Consider the following 15,521-nt stretch of genomic DNA (forward strand, 5'->3'; position numbering starts at 1 on the left):
GTATATTTTAAAATATTCTATATTCTATGTTTGCATAATGTTCATAATTTATTTTATTTTCTCCTAGATATACTTTGAATTCTACATTACTTTATAATATATAGGTTAATTAATGTGTCCTTTCCGATTGCATTCCATATAGAAACAGTTTGATTCCTTATTTTTTCTAGGTCTTTATTTTATTTTGGGATAAAATGACAATGTTGTCTAATTTGAAGTTTTGTAAATTTTATGCTATGCAAACGCCTTTCTGAGCTGAAGATTTAGTACACTGATGTCAAACTAAATTTAATTATATGAATTACGTGTATTGTTACACTTGTAATTTTGTAATCAACCTTTTAATAACTGTTTTTCATTTCTTGCATCTGAAGAATGAAAAATATGGAATACTTCTCAAATTTTCTTATTATCCTTTTGCAAGTGCCATGTTAGTCTCTGTATTGTAATTTGAGTATACGTGCTGCTGATGCATGTAGTATCCTCTAAATTTAAGTTGTTAATGATGCAATCTTTATACAGGCTTATATCTATGGGTGCCTACTTGTAACAAGGAAACCTTCTTGTTCCTAACAATGCTATCGATCTTATTTCCCTAAAATTCTGTGAATATTGGAAAAATTGTATTGATCAGTCGATTGCTCACATTTGCAAATTTTTTTTGTCAATGACTATCAAGTCTTTTTATTTGGAATTTTATCGTACTCTCAATTATTTATAGATAGGTCTAAAGGTGATGGCTTTTTCAAGTACTTATTTATCCAACTGAATTAGCTTTGTGGACCTAATGAATTCAAAGTAAGCATTGCTTAAGAGCTACTTCTAAACTTCTTCAGCTGACATTTTCCCAAATGAGGTGTTACTGGCACAAATGTCTACCTGAGCCTTTACACTTCTTCCATGTGGGAACAGACCAACCAGAATATCTTACCCTGAAAACGTAAATTGTCTTACTTGAACAAAACTAATCTTGGTTACAAGGGATGATAGAGAGATGAACAGTTCAAACAGAACTGTTCAGACTAGAAGGTATTTTATCAAAATATAATTTTTATTATACCTTCCATTTCAACAGTAACTAAAGCCAAGAAGGTGAAAAAATTGTTCATATGCATGATTACTTAATGTCCTGGATTGTCTACCATCCAACCAGGCAGGAACTTACACTACTGCCTTTTTATCACCAAATATTTTCATAGTTGCAGGAGAAGTCCATATGTTTCTCCTCATTATTAGGCATTAAATTGATAATGTTTTAATCACAGTGTTTCCCCTTGCCTACATGCTGTAAATCTACAAATGGTAAAGCTTTAGGTCTAACTCTATCAAACACTGAGGCAGAGATAATGGAATAATACTTAAAACAGAGTTGCCTTTGATACAGTAACTACAACAGAGCAATGCAAAACGTGTGCCTTTTAATTATATTAAATATAGTTATATATTTTATATTTATATGGGCTGATTTTATATTTCACACAATGAAACTTACTAGAATTAGTTGATAATTTGACAAATAAATTGATATTTATTCCAATAAATAGGATTGGAATATAAACAATTAGGTTTAAAATATATATTAGAATATAAAAAAGTATCAATGCAATGTCTTTAGTATAAACTTGTAATACATTCTAACTGTTCTGGGTCTTCTGAATTCACATGGTAAAAAAAATGTTTTCCTCTAATCTATAATGAATTTTACTCTACTGCTCTGTTTATTGTTTTAACTCGCTAATCCCAAACTTTTTCTCCATATTTCTGAAGCATTCCTACTGATTATGCCCAAATTTTGCTAAGATGCCTAAAGCATATTATTCTTCTGCAGGACCCATGGGTCATAGGATCCCAGGTCCTAGGTACCTGCATCATCAGATAACAAGGGCAAGACTTCTTACCAAGGCCCATGCAACATGTCAACACAAAGTAATTGAAGACCCATCTCAATTTGTCATTTCCTATATTTCAGGGCCCCAATTCCTTGAGATGCAGGAATTAGCAGTAAGCAATTGTGAAATACAAGGGAACTTAGCAATTGTTTATCAGAGAAAGCTATTATTTCTATGGCATAAATCCCAAGATTTATGCCATAAAGTCATCATAGCCTAACAGTTTCCAACTTGTAAGGGGCACTTTAAAATTACTTAATTCACATCATGAATACCTTATCTCTATTTTGACAAAATACTACACCTCTGCTAATGTGACGCCCTCCTTGTTCTGAAAAGAACACTACAATAAACTGAGCTGCATTATTTTTCCACCACTGGTATTCTTGGGATCACAACACGTGCAAATATTATTTATATTTATACTTTTTTAGCTATCATAGATATTCAGGATGCTAAGATAGGAAAATTATGGTTCAAAGCCCACCCAGACAGGAAGGTTTCTTAGAATCTTATCTCCAAAAAACTTCTCCACAAAAGCCAGACTCAAATGGCACTGAGGTTGAAGTGGTAGGGCACGAGCCTTGAACATAAACAGGCTCAGAAACTCTCTCCAGGCCAAGAGTTCAAGCTCTAGGACGAACCAATAAAACAAAATCTAAATTGAAAACAAACCCCAAACCTAGCATTTTTCTCCATGTATACAGAGGCACGTAAATAAGGAAATGGCTTCCTGTGTTACATATAGGTAGAAGAAAGAAGATGTCACACAATTACTCTCTTCATACCATATTAAACCAAACCCTTAAAAATCGTTTTTTCTAAATATATAAATTAATGTCATCCATTTGTTGGCAACTCTGTGTAGATTATTCCCATTAACATGGTGTACATGACCTGTGGGAATTATCTAGTAACTATGTTCTAATTATAACACTCTTGAAAGAATATCTAGGCAAATAGAATGCCAGAATCATTTGTGAATTTTTCAATTAATCCCTCTCCTTAAAAAGAATTTTGTAGTATCCTATGGAATATGAAATTACAAATAAAACCAAAAAATATATTTTAAACCTAAATTCTAATTTAACAAGGTCTACAAAGTCCTACATTAGACGAACTTTGCTATTTCTCCAGACTTAAGCTTTTGTAATCCTTCAACATTTATTTGGAATCCAACAGAATGATGCTTATCTACTTTTGCAAATTTTTGGATCGGAATCATGAGCTATTTTGCATCTAGGAATGTTCTGTAATGATGAGAGCATTTAAAACGCAAGTGAGGGTATATATGAGTTGCATTCATTCTGAAACTTGACTTCTCAAAACATAATGACAAAATTAGCCCAAACTCTGAACTGTGTATGCTTTCTTGTTGTTTGGTTTGTTTTACTGAGACAAAATTATTCTACCTGGTCCAGGGAAGGTATCGTTATGTAATTCCACTATCTAATCTCCTGTCTGAGTGCTAGAATTCCAGGCTTGTATCACATTGCCCTGCCATAGTTTGTTTATTTAATCTAGAAACAGACTAGCAATTTTGAACTTCTCCTATGATCTTATCCACTAGACTGATTGCTCAGACTGTTTATGTACTATTTTCAAAGATGTTTTTACATTTGACACAGGATATGAGCATTTTCAGATGCACCTGCAAGGTTCCCTGATTCATTCCACCAAGGATCCTATCCCGTTAATAATGATTACTTGACTCTCTTACATCTCTGGTTCCTACCTATGTAATATTCTCAACTTTGGGGGAAAGTTCACTTGAGGGCTTTCTAATATTAAAAATTATCACTTGACTCTAGTCGTACTCAGGACCTATTTTCTATTGTTTTCTAACTTTTCTACATATTCTGAGAGTTGTTTCATTTGTGTATTTTTGTGTGCACCTATAAGTGCCTCTGTGTGTGTATGTATGTTTGTATGTATGTATGCAAAAACCTAAAGCTGTTATTCAGCAATCTTGCTCGTGACTTGTATTCCAGCTTTTGGCTGGTTAATTATATGTAGTGTCTCAAAGCCTATACTGTCCAAGCTGGATGTAAATTGAACTTCCCAGACTCCTTTACATTCTTAGGTTTTATTTTTCCAGGAGTATCAACTTTCAAACTTCAAACACTTTTGTGAGTGTAAAGTCTAACCTGTAGCCCAGATTTTTGACTCAAGGATTCATATAAAGTTAGATGAACATATACATTACATATCCTGAGTGTTCACTGTTAGAAATGTGATCATAAACCAAGTTGTTGTGAGATCTGAGGATTGGGGTTTAAAGCCAGCATGGGTAGGAAAGTCCTGGAGACTCTTTTCTCCAATAATTACCAGAAAACTGGAAGTGGCACTGTGGCTCAAGTGGAAGAGCACTAGCCTTGAGCTGTGTTTCAGATGGACAGCGCCCTGTCCCATATTTCAGGTGCCAGGAACAATAACAAGAAGAAGAAGAAGAAGAACAACAACAACAAAAGAATATCAGAAAAGGAATGAAAAAGATGTGTGATCTTAGCCACCAGGTTCATTCCTATTATAATTCCTGTTCTCTCAAGATGGACTCTTTTTTTCCAGTTAAGTCTATTCTCCCATATCTGACTTGCATTGGAAACAGAATCATTCTTCCATTCTCCTTTTTGCACATTTACATGATTAGCAAGCGTGATTTAGAAAGGGAGTGGCCTCATGCTTCATGTTCCACTTAGGAGTAATGCTTTCTCTATTTCACTCCCATAAATCTACATACTGGACTTGGTTTTATTGTTTCAATGTTTTCTTATTTGTAGCGTCTTCTATATTGTATTGAACACTTATACATAAACAAAGAACTTCTTTTTCTCCTATAATTGCTTTTGTTTCTCTTACTGTTAAGTCATGTACACTTGGGAAATTAATGCACAGCACATAGACTCACAATAAAAGATCTGAGAACCTTCTTCCCATTTAAAATTCACCTTAATTTACAGAGCATATAAGAAGTTTGAACAAAATGTTCTCATGGATAATGTATTTATAAGCAATTTAAATTTCATTTCTCTTTACTAAGTTGTCTCTGAAACACGTGTTACCTCATGTCCAAAAGTGTCCTTGTGCTATTTCAATGAAGCCAGAAAACATTCATTTTTTTTCTGGAGCAGCACCATAAATTGTTACTGGAAGTAACTGTTAATGGATGTGGAAACTGATCCCAGGAGAGGAATTGAACATAGAGAAATGACAAAGTTGAAGTTAACTATTGCTTTCTTTTTTGCTGTATAAGAAAAGAATCCTAGGCTGGAAGGAAACTCTGTCCCTGACTTTTTTGAGTATGTCCTTTACTCATATAAACCTCCTCTGTAAACTTCTGTCTGAGAGTATTACAAAAGGAAACTATATGCCATTTGAAGGCCAGCATAGAACAAAAGGAAGTAACTTTGTTTTAAAAGTGTTCTACTGCAAAGAAGCAAAGATATGGACATTTTAAGTGTCTTATGGATGGATGTTTCACTCCTGAGATGATTCTATTGTTGCAGGAATCAGTTATCAATTCCTTTAGTCTGGTCCTGAGTTTTCCATAGCAATAAGGATTCCAAAATAGCAGGATCCAGTGAGTATGATCAGCAAAAGCAGCCTCTTCTCAGACAACCATTATTTTAAGGAGAGTCCCAAAGAAATACCCAGGGTTTGTTTTGTTTGCTTGTTTGTTTAGTTTGTGCTGGTTCTGGGGCTTGAACTTAGAGACTTGCCCCTGTCCCTGAAGAGTTGTCTTTCTTTCCCACCTGGCCCAACGCTAGTACTCCACTACTTGAGCCAAAAGTCCACTTCTGTCTTTTTTGGTGTTTAATTTCAGATAAGAGTTTGACAGACTCTCTTGCCTGGGTTGGCTTTGAACTAACACAGTAAGAAAACTAAGTGACATCAATTGTATGTACTTCTCTTTTGAACCAAAAAATATTAGATGAAGTTTATTATAAAGCTAATATTGACAATTTTTAAAGAAAAGACTATGTTTAGCAAAAAACCATAACAAATAACTCAGCAAAAGTAGGTGCACCACTAAAGCATTTGGGACGATTACTATTGACTTCATCATTCCTTTGGGGGAAACTTAAAGCCATATTTGCACTTTTTTGTTGGTTGTGGGGATTGAACATTGATCCAGGGCACGGTCTCTCAGCTCTTCAGCACAAATTGAGCACTCTACCACTTTAGCTACAGCACCACTTCCGGATTTCTGGACTTAATTGAAGATAAGTGTTTCATGGACTTTCCTGACCAGGCTGGCTTTGAAACACAATCCTCTGGTCTCAACCTCCTGAGTAGCTAGGATTACAGGCATGAGCCACCAGCACCCGGCTCATATTTGCATTTATATGCATTTTATGTCACTATGTAGACAAAGAATGAAAGAAATCTGAACCAAATGTTGTGACAGCTTTTCAGAATAATTGAGGTAGCAATAAATATGCCTCCTTTTTCCATTTTGTTACATTAATGACTCATGAGCTATTGGACTCTTAAATTAACATCCTCTTTCCTCTTTGTAGGTGTATTTAGTATCAGGAAATGTTCATAAAGAAATATAGAAAGACATATTTTTAGAAAGCAAAGGAGATCAGGTATAAAAGAACAGCATAGAAGCAGATACATTTATCACCCAGAGATTAAGAACTAGCATAGGAAATTTTGAATGCTAAAGGCAATGAGGCGTATGCTTAGTTGATAACTCGTTCTTCAATAACCAAAAATTGTTCCCTAGAACGGTTTATGCTATACCTTAGTTACTATCATTTTTTCATTCCATCTGGAGTTATTCTTTCACTTTTGTCACAACTGATAATTAGCCTCTGCTTTATTGGTGCGATGACTGTCCAAAACAGTTTCCAAATCTCACTTAGACTATCCTTCTCATTGTGATTAGCAGTGACCCTACTCAAAAGCTTGGAATCTTTGAATTTCCAGAATTAATCTTCACCTGACATCTAAGCACATTCCTGGCATTAATTGCTGTGACCTAATGAACAAAACATTTTTTCAACACAGTATCCTAACATAGGTAAAGTACATGAATTAGGGACTATTGTCAGGTATCAGTATGGACAGAGCAATTATATATTCCAGGTATGGGTTCTGTATTTTGCATTTACTAACTAAATGTTCATTGTTGTTGTTGTTGCTGTTGTTGTTTTGGCAGTCCTGGGGCTGAAACTCAGCACTTGGGAATTATTCCTCAGGTTTTTTTTTCCCTCAAGGCTAACCCTCCACCAGTTGAGGCACAGGACAACTTCCAGTGTTTCCTTTTCAATTTTGGGTGCTGAGGAATTGAACCCAGGGTTTCATGCATGCTAGGCAATCACCATATTATGAAGCCACATTCCCAGAACCCTAAATGACTTTCTTAAGATGGCATTATATTTTCATTCTGTAAGTATGTGTCATAATTTTAGCCAGAAATTTTTTTCTAGAAAAGAGCATTGAACACAGTACTCAGTCCAGTAAGGCTAGATGGACAATGGATAACTTTCACAGTGTAGCCAGGATACAGAAGGACTTACCTCATGGAGCTGGTACAACAGACTGAGCGAGACAGCTTCTGACCCAAAGCCTACCTCCAGAATGAGAGGGCCATCTTGGTTCCAACCACATGGGGATGCTGGGCCACCTCCTCTAGCACCCATTGAATCAGTTCCTGAGAGAGAAAGAGGAAGAAAGACGGTCAGAATTACACTTAAGCCAGGTGACGGTGGTTCAGGCCTATAATCCTAAGTACAATAGAGGCTGAGATATGAAGATGATGGTTTATAGCCAGCCCAGGCATGAACAACTGTGAGACTCTTATCTCCAAAGAACCACCAGAAAACTGGAAGTGGTGCTGTGACTAAAGTGGTAGAGTGCTAGCTTTTAGCTGAGTAGCTCGGGGAGCTGCCCCAGGCCCAAAGTTGAAGCCCCATGACTGAAAAGAAGTGGACTTCCCACCACAAGAAGTGGACTGAATAGCACCCATTGTCCTAGGGAGCATAGCAGAGAACTCAGGCTGAGCTTCCTGTCAGCTGGGCGTCATTAGTAGGTCACCCGGCTTCTCTGTGCCTCAGTTTCCCCAGCTTCAAATCTGAACAAAGTGAAGAATCCTGTTACTCATGGAGATAGGCAATAATCCCATACCTGTTGCACCATTAATTACACACACCATCTGAGATTTTTCCGGGTATCTTCCTTTCATATACTCACAGAATTGCCAAGAACAGTATCAGATGGACCCTCCCTCTGTGCCTGTCCCTGCTGCAGAGATCCCTCTGTATTCATCCTTTGTTTCCTTACAACTGTCCCATGAGTAGATTAAAGTACAATGGTTGAGGCCCAACCCAGAGCTTCACCTCTGGTAAAGAATCGGCTGCCGTGGACTGAGTTTGGGACAATCCATCTAAACCAATGACTGAGCATGGTGCTACATATCTACCATCCAAACTACAGAAGACCGGGCCTGGTGGCTCATGCCTGTCACCGATAGGAGGACCATGATCCAGCCCAGGCTGAGCATATATTAATTCTCCATCTCAGAAATGCCCAAGACAAAAAAGCTTGACTTGCATGGTAGAAGATCTGACTGGCAAGCCTAAGGCCTTGAGGTCAAACCCTAATATAGCAAAAAGAACCAGAGTTCCAGTGCCAGAGGCTCATACCTATAATCCTAGGTACTCAGGAGGCTGAGATCTGAAGATCACAGCTCAAGATTTAAAATAGGGTTGGCCTCGCCCATCAGGCGTCATGATGAGAAGACCCAGAGTCTGACCTATGCTGTTGCGCTCCATACTAGCATAACTCATATCCTCACTAAGTGTTGGCCTTGCTCTCTGTCCCCCTAGGAAGCTATCCCCTGCAGGCCGCACTCCCAGGTCCTCCCAAGCTCCCACTGCCACCATCCAGGCCCAAGGGAGTACACAGCTCCATTGCACACAGATCCCTTGTTCTTGTAATTTTACAGTGCTGTGTCCCCTTCAAGCCTCTCACCCTTCCAGGCCCCCAGACCTCAGCTGTGAAGCCCATACATAGATAGCAGGTAGCAGGTAGAAGTTACCAAAGCATTCAGCCTCCTTGTTACAACCCACTTCTACACACACACACACACACACGCACACACACACACACACACACACACACACACACACACACGCACACACACACACACATCCAGACCGGTGACAGATGACTCATCCATGCAGCACCTGCAATTTGCCAACTGATCACTCACCTGAGCACAGTCAGGCTGTACAAAGAAAAAGATGATCTGTCTCTCTGTCTGTCTCTCTCTGTCTCTCTCTGTCTGTCTTCAGGTGAAAGATTGGCTGAACACGGAAGACAAGGGCTCACACAGCAAGGGTTTCTATCTTCTGCATCCAACACCTCCCATCCCCAGAAAAAAAGGAAAAGACCCCAGAAGGCAGGTGTAGACATGCTGCTCCACACCTCTGACTAAAGCCACCGGGTTCCCACCAGGGAGAGGAAGGGTGCTGATGTGTGGCTGTGTGGCTCCCACTGCTCCAGGCCAGGGAATCTGTGGCGCCCACTCCTCATCCCATCCTGCATCTCCCCGTTTCCTGGGACATTAGCCGCTGGGGATGGAGGTGGGATCCTCAGGTCAACACCCACCCCCACCCCTGGGGCACATTTGTGCCAGGGCCTGGGCCAGACTGTGGGGCACAGGGGAGGCAGGGTCCAGGTTGGAGGGGAGGGGATATGGGGTCGCAGGGTGCGGGGCTGTGTGGCAGCCACTCACATGTGTTGCTGGCAGAAGCTATTGGCAGCTGCTCCAGGTGGGGCAAGCAGCAATGGCAGAGGCATGACAGACACTCAAGCCCTGAGCAGAGGACAGGGGAGCCAGGATCAGGTCAGGGCCCCAAGCTGGTTCGTGGCACACCATTGTACCATTGCCTGAGGAAACTGTGGGTCTGAGCCCTCAGCACCAGGTTTGAAATGCTGCTCCATGTGAAGGGGGGGAGAGGGCCGGGGCTCAGGCAGGTACATGGTGGGCCTGAGGAAGGCCTCTCCTCTTAGGCCTCAAGTCTCTTGCTCACCACTCAGCCACCTCTACCTTCCTCAACTGCTGGTAGTGATGTTAACAAACGGAGGGAATCAAGGTGCTACTTGGCAACATGGAATGTGGGCGTGGCCACAATTCTTGTATCCCATTGGTCAGAAAGAACCATGAAACAATGGGGGTGTGGCTGGAATCCTGTGATGTAGGCAGAATGGGCGGAGTCAAAATGATGGCAGCCCCTTTCCCAGGGAACTCTGTCCAATCCAGTTGGGGACAAGAGGGTGACCTGCTTTAGCCTGATGACTGCACAGATTGTTGTGTATGTCTGTTTGTTCCCAGACCTTGAACTCAGGATCTGGGCACAATCTGTGAATTGCTTTTGATCAAGTCTAGCTCTCGACCTCTGGAACCACACTACTTTACTTCTGGCTTTGTTGGCACAAGTTAGACAGGACTTTCCTGCCTAGGGTGACTTTGACCATGATTCTTCTTTCACAGCCTTGTAAGTTTTAAGGAAGACTGCTGAGAGCCACTGATGCCTGGCTAATCATTGGTTTTGCTGATGTTCCTGGACAGACCTGTGAGTTCCCTGTCCTCAGATTTAAGTGGTAGGAGCTGGAGCCCACAGTTTGAATCCTGGTCCTGCCACCAACAAATGGCAGGAGATCCTATGGAACTCATTCCTATTCATGTGATTACCAAAGGAATGTGATGTATGTCATGATTAAATGGGAAGTACTTGAATGACTTGAGGATAAAATTATACACAATTACATTATAAGACACTGGTCAGTATTAATTAATACTTTATGAAGCATTTAAACAATCACATTCATTAAATGGAGGCCAAATGAAATACCTACGAATTGGGCATCACATAGCATGGAGATGCCAATTTTTTTCTGCCAGGACTGGGATTTGAACTCATGGTCTAGGTAACCCTGCTGTTGCACTGTGTGGGAAGGGGAAGGTTGCCTCCTTGAATTCAAGAAATTCAAGTCTGTTCCTTAGGCCTGAAATCGATGACCACCAGTAGAAAACATCCTATTTGTGCACATTTTAAATATATGATTTATATTTATATACATACGTTGATTCCATATTGCATTCAGTGTAGTTATTTATTTTATTTTTTGTTTTATTCATGTATTGACTATTCATTTTATTGACTATTATGACACATAGAACAGTGGTTACATTGATTACATAGGATAAAGGTTTGCATATGTATTGTACATCCTTCCTGACACCCAGAACTTTCACAGAAATGGAAAACATGTGTCACCATCAGCTTCTTAGTACACGATTCATTTTTTGGGAGTGCTGGCATCTGAACTCACAGCCTACAAGGCCCAATTCATGAATGGGTGAGTGTCAGCCTGCCATCCTGGGGCAAATTGAGCTGACAGGCAGTTCCAAGTACCTGAGATCGAGCCCTAGCGGTTGACAAAATAAGAACAGATTGACGTGCAGATGATAGTACACAAATAAATATATATCGTTATAGAGTGTCAGAGATGTCTATACATTATTCAGTTATATAGGCTACACTCCTACCAATTCTTAGGTATTTATAATGCCTCCATGTAATTAATGTTATTGTTTGCATTCTTAACAAACTATTAAGTAAATCAATCAATATCCTGAAATTATTGCATTCTGTAACAGTATTCTTTAATCCTTCATAAATATTAAATAAAATCAGTCTCCTGAAATGATGCTGTCTAATTTTATAGGAGCATCATACACCATCAACTCATTCAACTGTGACATTGATAATATTACCTTGTTATTCCCATGGATGGGAACGAGTCTCTTAGTATCTTCTGCCATTGATTGGTGTCAGGACTAGGATTCGAAATCAAGGCCTACATTGCCATGTGGACCTGTGACTTCTTCAATAGTCTGACAACCTTCAGCAATGCAAGGTGAAGTGCCCTTTGCAACAGTGTCATTCAAACCCAGGAGAGGCACCGTGCAAAGGAAGAAAACATAAAAAGGCCATCTCGCTGCATTTTTTTCTGTACATTTTTGCCACAAAAGGCCTGGGGGTCTAGGATTGCAGGATCTACTGTGGGTCCAGTGGCAGCACCTCAACATAGGGTGATCGAAGCTGAGGCAGAGTTACCACAACCTGAGTTCAAGCTCCCTGCTGAGCAAAAAATAATTGAAAGAGATTAGCTCCCTGGCTTGCAATTCACCCCCTTTATTCTGCCAGGCTTTGGATTTGAACTCTGGGTAAATCTGCAGCACTGTGGAAGAAGTGGAAGCTCACTGTACTTGAACATAAGAAAGTCAGGCCTGTACTCTAAGGCAAAATTCAAGCCCAAGCCTTGGAAAACATACTATTTATATACATTGTAAATACAGGATTTGTACTTACCTATGGATGTTCAGTCCATACACGTTTGGTGTATGTACTTTTTGTTTTATTCATTTATTTACCATTGATTTTACTATGATGACACCCATTCCCTTTATTACATTGATGACATCCTATTACATGTAATCTAAATTTGTAGACGTGTTCTCCATCATACCTGACACCAGGACTCTCAGAGAAAAGGAAAAAAAGTTTAACACTTGGCTTCTTACTGCATGATCCAATTGTTGGGAGTGCTGGAATCTGAACTTAGGGCTTAGCAGGACCAATTGGTGAATTGTTCAAGGTGATCACAGCAGCCTGTGAGCAACAACGGAGTTAGGCCATTCCCAGGATCTGACATTGATCCCCAGGATGTGCTACGATAGTCATAAATTAATAATTTAAACATAGGATCTATATTTACATATATGTATGGACAGCATCTTGCCTTTGGAGTACTTTTTGTCCTGCTTTTCTGTCTTATGTAAGTATTGTGTATTTTACTGAGTAAGGTAACAGATATAACAACCTATTGCCCTGGCTATAGGGTTTCCTATGCATTCTCCATCCAAGCTGAGACCCAGGACTTTCACAGGACAGGAAAAAAGGTGAATGGATGGGCTTCTCACATCAGGATTCATCTTTTGGCAGTGTTGGTATTTGAACTCAGAGCCTATCAGGCCCAATTGAGGAAAGGGTCAAGGTGAGGACACCAGCCTGTGAGCAACGAAGGAGATAGGCAATTCCCAGGACCTGACATCGAGTCCCAGGGAGGTCCAGATAGTCATAAATTCATAATTTAAGCATAGGATCGATATTTACGTACATGTGTGGACAGCATCTTGCATTCGGTGCACTTCTCCTTAATTTGTGTCTAATTCAAGGAGTTGTTGTGCATTTTACTGAGTATGGTGACAGGTATAACTGTGCTGACATGGATGACAACCTGTTCCTATAGTTATAGGGTTGCCTATGCATTCTACATCCTAGTGGAAGACCAGGACTTACACAGGAGAGGAAAACATGTTCAACGACTGGCTTCTGACAAGAGAATGAATCTTTTGTCAGTGCTGGGATTTGAACTGAGGTCTGGGTAGCATTGTTGCACTTTGGGGTAAGGGAAATCTCACCATCCTTGAAGACTAGAATGTCAGGTCTGGATCAAGGCCTGATTTGAAGCCCCAGCAGTGGACAAAATAACAAGCACGACTTTTTTAAACGTAGAATCTCCCTTTACCTACAAGTGTGGTATGCATCTTGCATTCAGTGTAGTTATTCTTTCTATTTTGTGTCTTATTCATGGATGTATTGTGTATTTTATTGAGTATGGTGATAGATATAACTATGCTGACATGGATAACAACCTATTCGAATGTCTATAGAGTTGTCTATATAGAATACTCCAACCTCGCTGAGACCCAGGACTTTCACAGGAGAGGAAAACAGGTGGATCGATTGGCTTCACAAATCAAGATGAATCTTTTGGCAGTGCTGGGATTTGAACTCAAGGCCTAGCAGGCCCAATTGGTGAATGGGTCATGGTGAACACACCAACCTGTGAGGCACTAAGGAGGTAGGCAGTTCCTAGGACCTGAAATGAAGCCCTGGTGGTGGCCAATATAGTCATAAATTATCATTTAAACACAGGATCTATATTTCCATACATGGATGGGCAGCATCTTGCATTCTGTGTAGTCATTCTCTTTATTTTTTGTCTTATTCATTGATGTATTGTGTATTTTCTTGAGTATAGGATGACAGATATAACTGTGGTAACCTGGATGACAACCTATTCACATGAGTAGAGAGTTGCCTATGCATTCTCCATCCTAGCTAAGACGCAGGACTTGCACAGCACAGGAAAACTGGAGCAATGACTGGCTTCTCACATCAGGGTGAATTTTGGCAGTGCTGGGATTTGAACTTTGGGCCTAGAAGGCCCAACTGCCCAATGGGTCCACATGATCACACCAGATTGTGAGCCACTAAAGAGCTGGTCGGTTCCCAGGAACAGAGATCAAGCACCAGGGAAGCCACAATTGTCCTGAATGCATCATTTAAACATGGGATGTATATTCAAATCCGTGTGTGGACTGCATTGTGCATTTAGTGTAGTCATTTTATTTTGTATGCTATTCATGGATGTATTGTGTATTTTCTTCAGTATATGATGACAGGTATAACTGGCCTCACAGGATAACAACCTATTCCCATGGCCACAGTGTGGCCCATGCATTCTTCATCCTAGCTGAGACCCAGGACTTGCACAGGAAAGGAACACAGGTGCAACAATTGGCTTCTGACATGAGGATGAATCTTTTGGCACTGCTGGGATCTTAACTCGGGGACCAGCAGACCCCATTGACGAATGGGTCCATGTGAGCACACCAGCCTGTGAGCCACTAAGGAGTAAGGCCGTTCCCAGAACCTGAGTTGGACTCACAGGTGGAGGTGTGGGGGAAGGGCACACAGCAGTCATCCATTCATAAGTTGAAAGTAGTATGCAAATAAGTAGACATTTGTATAGAGTAGGAGAGACGATAACCTGTGATGGAATCCAATCTACCATGTGTCTACTGATTCTTGGATCTTTCCAGATGCCTTCATTTCATGACTGTGATGATTATTGTCATGCTTAATCAGCACTGCTTTACAAATAAGCGATGCCCCATGAGTCTTGCCTATCATTTCCTAGTCACTTCATGCATGAACTACTCATTCCATGAGATCAATCACATTCCATGACTTTTCCTGTTCCAGAAACCATTATCTCAGGATTTCCCGCCATTGCTTTCTCATTGGGGTGGGCTGAATTCAAGCCTCAGGCATGGAAAACATACTCCTTATATATATTTTAAAGATAGGATTTATACCTCTATAGAGATGTTCAGTCCATATCACATTTAGTGTGGTTATTCATGTTATTTCTTTTTTTATTCATTTATTTATGATTTATTTTATTGACTTTGGTGATACCTATACCATTTATTACATTGTTTACATCAAATCACATAACATCTAGATTTGTAGATGTGTTCTCCATCATGCCTGACATCCTAGACTCTCCCAGAAAAGGAAAACATGTGTCACACTCGGCTTTTAACTCAAAGATTAAATTTTTGGCAGTTTTGGGATCTGAACTCAGGTCCTAGCAGGCCCAATTCATGATTGGGTGAGTGTGGGCACAGAAGCCTCTAGCCAATGAAGCTGTCATGTGGTTCCCAGGCACTGAGATCAATGGGGGAAACCTGAAACATTT

General features: G+C 40.1%; 1 pseudogene; it reads right to left on the reverse strand.

Moving 5' to 3' along the window:
- Positions 1-378: 378 nt before the first annotated feature.
- LOC122128134 lies at positions 379-475 on the reverse strand (annotated as a pseudogene).
- Between the last annotated feature and the right edge of the window lie 15,046 nt (positions 476-15,521).

The sequence above is a fragment of the Dipodomys spectabilis genome, unplaced genomic scaffold (assembly GCF_019054845.1).
Source record: "Dipodomys spectabilis isolate Male_0828 unplaced genomic scaffold, ASM1905484v1 ptg000323l, whole genome shotgun sequence".
NCBI classification, from domain to species: Eukaryota; Metazoa; Chordata; class Mammalia; order Rodentia; family Heteromyidae; genus Dipodomys; species Dipodomys spectabilis.